Source organism: Trichechus manatus, unplaced genomic scaffold (assembly GCF_000243295.1).
Source record: "Trichechus manatus latirostris isolate Lorelei unplaced genomic scaffold, TriManLat1.0 scaffold00046, whole genome shotgun sequence".
Lineage (NCBI taxonomy): Eukaryota > Metazoa > Chordata > Mammalia > Sirenia > Trichechidae > Trichechus > Trichechus manatus.
This window is the reverse complement of record NW_004443982.1, coordinates 3,344,311-3,349,004: the sequence shown is the minus strand read 5'-3', so window position 1 is coordinate 3,349,004 and position 4,694 is coordinate 3,344,311. Positions and strand designations below refer to the sequence as shown.

The window sequence follows — 4,694 nt, the reverse complement described above, 5'->3', positions numbered from 1 at the left end:
AAACTTTGTTGTCACATGTAAATTTTTCTATATTTTCCATTTCCTCTAAACATACTTTGTGTGCTCCTTATGGATATGTTTCTGTGTGGTAGATCCAACTATACTAATTTAGATGATCCCTTTCCAACTGATAGTGAGTTTATGTGGGCAATTGCTTGTTTAGATTCCTGATGAATGTGTGGGCAATGCACTTTGAGAACTTTAGAATTATCTTTAAGTATTCATAGTAACAATGCTAGTAAATATTGGGAAGGTAATGTTAAAATTGTTACACGTTGTAAACGAAAGTCAGAAGAAAATCCATTGGTCCAACACTCAGGATATGGTTGGTAGCTTTAATTCCTACTTATGGTATAGTTGAATTGGAGAAATCTTTAAGAAAATTTGTCAAATCACTATAGGACAAATAACAGATGAAGTTGCTAGTGAGATGTAATCACAACAGTGGACTCTGATCTCATAAGCCAAGATGACATGAGATGAAAAAATAACCTTAGATTTTTTTTATTAGTCCAATAAAGTGTAGTCTGTGCTATAGACAAGATATACATAGAATTAGACAGCAAGCTACTTGGTTACACACTGTAACACTCTTAGACAAACACCAGATTTGTTTGGTTGGTTATCATCAGGAATAAGTACATGGGCTAGATCACTATTGCAAGGAATAGTAATATTCTTAGTCTACATCCTGATAGTATTAGGCATAATAAAATTTATCCTCTATTGTTTTACACACCTAAAAGGCAAAAGAAGACCTTGGGCTAAAATGTTGATGTACACTGAGTCTACTCATTTCAGCAACGCAACTGAATGTCGTTCTTACTTAAGATCCTGGTGAAGAACCAGATGGTATCCGTTGGAAAACCAGCACCGTGAGTTTAAAGAGCCTGCAATGGCCGCCATCTAGGAACTCGACTAAGTCCAGGTATTGATCATCAATGTGTTATCCCCAATCTCTGATCAAAAGGAGGGAATGATTTAGAAAATAATATTAGAGTTATTATTCCCTGTCCTTGAACATAGAGAATGTGACCCAGCTGGAGCTAGGCTCACAAGGACTCACAAGGACACATCAACTGGGCCCTGAGGTATAAAGACAGTAGCTAAGATAATCTTGGAAAGTATCTTTTAGGGAATTTTTCACATAAGCCAATCAAACAGAATACAAAAGACTTTTCACTCTTATCTTTTTCTAGTAGCATTTAGTGAATAAAATTTTTTTGTACCAATGAAGACCCTCCTGAATGTCGTTACTGAAACCGGTACCAATGATTGTTAAGAAAGACGATTCAAAATGTAAGATCACAGTTTCTAGCCAATCTGTGAAAAGGTGAAGCTTTCAATGGTTTTGCCCATTTGTAATGTTAGTATATACTGATGACTCTGTAATGGTCTTTGGACTCAGGCAGACAGGGCTGTGGCAGCACGCTTGTCCATTTTCCCATTCTTGCCTATTCTGTAATATTCTTTGGACTTGGACAGACATGGCTCTAGCAGCATGCTTGTCCGTTTTCCCACTTTTTTCTGTTCTGTGATATTTCCTTGGACTCGGGCAGACATGGCTCTGGCAGCATGGTTGCCCATTTCCCACTTTTGTCTTTTTGCATATATGCCAAATAAAACTTTCTTTTTGCCTTACTAAACTTTGTAATGTTTTTCCCTTATAGCATCCTTCAGTTACACAGCAGCTGTCCCTTACTGGTCATCATGACTGTTTCTAAGAGTCCACTTTTAAGTCATTGATTTGCTTTTTAAATTCTTTTAATAGACTTTATTTTTTAGTGCAGCTTTAGGTTTACAAAAAATTGTGCGGGAAGTACAAAGAGTTCCCACATACCTCTTCTTCCCCCGTACACTATTTCTCCAATTATTAACATCTTGCATTCGTGTGGTACATTTGTTATGTGGAATCAAATTTGTATTAAAAGTAGATATTTTACTTTTATTTTAAGGGGTCTTTTCTTATCTGTGAATTAAAAAATTCCTGATCTAAAATTAATCTGCCAATTTTTTCCTGTCTCAACCAAAGTTGCTAATCAACTTTTCTTTCCTGTTCCAGGAGCAGAGGTTAACAAAAGCTTTAACTTGTGATTTAAGGAAAAAAGACTCTTTAATTTAAATTCCTAGAGGTCTCAGGACTACAGGTGGGTGGAGGGCCAAATCTTCTGGGAAGTTACATTTTTAGTGTTAATTCAGTAGCCATTAAGTACTTTATCACCATGGAAACTGGTATTCTTTATGCAGAAGTTATTTAAGTCTCTGTGAATTCTGCATTCTCTGGAAGCAGGCTCCCCTTGCACAAGCAGAACATTCCCCCAATTTGTAAATTGTTTATTAAATCATAGAGCAATCAAATACTGTGTTATTCTTTTGAATTAGACATGATTATATTTTTTAACAGTTACAATTGATGAACCAATGAATACATTATTATTGACTAAAATTCATAGTTTACATTAGAATTCATAGTTTGTGTTGTATAGTCCTATGATTTTTTGTTTTTGTTTCTGTCATTGTTTTTAAACTGCTACAGGAAGGGACTAGACAAGGAAGTTTATGAGTAAGTGTTGTATGTGATGAGAAATTCCAAAGCCTGCATGAGAGCCCAGGGTAATGAAATTTGTTGCTTTAGTACATGGGCTTTGTTTAATGAGCACCAATGCCATTCTTGGATTTGTGGATACCCCAAAGTCCTAAAACAGGCTTTTCTGAGCTAGTCTGAAAGAGGTTGACTCAAGGTAAGGAGGGAGAACAGGGCCTTTAAAGCAAAATTTTATGATGATTAAATTTCCAGATGTCCTTTGATGTATAAAACCAAAAACCCATTGCCATGGAGTTGATTCCATCTCTTAGCGATAGGACACTCCTAGAATAGGACATGAGACAGAGCCCCTGCAGTGCTATATTCTTTACCTGGCTTCCTCTCCTACAGTGTTGTATTGAAAATTCATTTCCTTTGCTGGACTCCCTACTACCCAGCTTTGCATTTGAATCCTGCTTTTGCTTGGAGATTATATGTAAACCCCTTTGTGCATGCCTAGTATGATTAAGAATGTTGCTGACATAAGTTGTATGAACTCCCGACTTGTAAACCCCTTCAAAGTAACTTGCCTGCCTGCCCTTGATGAGCAGTCTTGGCAGCAGCAGCTCCAACTGACTCCTTTTCCTTGTACAATGAAATAAATGTGCCTTTCCTGTTCTCCCCACTTGGTCTCCTGGTAACAGGCAGAGTAGAACTGCCCCATAGGGTTTCCAAGGAACGGCTTGTGGATTCGTGCTGCTGACCTTTTGGTTAAACAGCTAAGCTCTTAAAACCACTGAGCCACCAGAACTCCCCTTTACTGTTTGGCTTGTCCTTAATGACTCTGTTTCTACAACAGAACAACCCTGAAACTCTGCATGTGCTTTGATGCTATCCTCTTGAGAAATTGACATGACAATGACCTTTGGGAGACCACCCTGCCTGACCCAGATACTCAACATTCTTAAGAACTGACCACCTTGAGGATCGGAGGTACATGATTCTTGACAAACAGTTGCTATAATGCTGTACCCAAAGATCATGCTTTCACTGATTCCTCCTTAGATTGACACTGCCTAAATAGAATTGTATCTACTCACAATAAATATATTCTGTTACTCTCATTTCTGATGTTTCTCTTGTTCTAGGGTAAAAACATCACAAAGTTAATAAAGCAAAAGAAAGGTTTTATTCTGCACATATTCAAAGAGGCAAAAGTAGGAAATGGACAGGCATGCTGCTAGAGCCTTGTCTGTCTGAGTCCAAGGAATATTACAGAACAGACAAAAGTGGGAAAATGTACAAGCATGCTGCCAGAGCCATGTCTGCCTGAATCCGAGAGACATTACAGAATCATCAGTATATATTAACATTACAAATGGGCAAAACCATCAAAAGCTTCACCTTTTCACAGATTGGCTAGAAACTGCTAACTCTCCGTGATTCTACCTGTTGAATTGTCTTTCTTAATAATCATTGGTACAAGTTTCAGGAGGGTTTTCATTGGTCCAACAAATCTTACTATTCACTAAATGCCAATAGAAAAAGATAAGAGTGGAAAGTATGTGGGTATTTTGTGCTGTGTTTTATGATTTGTTTATGTGAAAAGTTCCCTAAGTGATGTTTTCCAAGATTGTCCTAGCTATTGTCTTTCTACCTCAGGGCCCAGTTGATGTGTCCTTGTGAGTCCATCTCCAGCTGGGTCACATTCTTTATGCTCAAGGACAGCAAGGACAGAGAATAATGGCTCCAATATTATTTCCTAAATCACTCTGCACATTTAGTTTTTTTAACAATTCCTGGTGTCAAAAGTCCCTGCTTTCTGCCTCTGTGAAGGTGGCTGTAAGACCAACATCGTAGAAGGATATTACTGCAAACTTAAATTCCACGTAGAATCTTGTGCAAGGTCCTTGTTTGGGGATATCAAAGAAACACATGACCCTCTGGATTCTTGGGAACTCAATCTAATTTTGGATAGTGAATTTTCATAAGGACAAAGCAACACATCACACATGAAATAGTTAAGCACTGAAGGAACACATCCCAAAGATTTTCTGGAGGAGATATGTATAGAGCCAGTTTTCCTTTGAAGAAGTGAGAGAGATATGCTTTGGTGAACACAGGAGAAGGCTGTTTAAAGATAATTTTCAGAAAAAGGTAAAATCATGAC

At 37.6% G+C, this 4,694-nt stretch overlaps 1 long non-coding RNA gene across 1 annotated transcript; it reads left to right on the top strand.

Moving 5' to 3' along the window:
- The first annotated feature begins 895 nt into the window (after positions 1 to 895).
- On the top strand, positions 896 to 3,537 carry LOC111820677 (uncharacterized). Its single transcript, XR_002824200.1, has 3 exons — positions 896 to 928; positions 2,063 to 2,147; positions 3,384 to 3,537. It is a non-coding gene; the product is annotated as an uncharacterized LOC111820677 (long non-coding RNA).
- Positions 3,538 to 4,694: the final 1,157 nt, after the last annotated feature.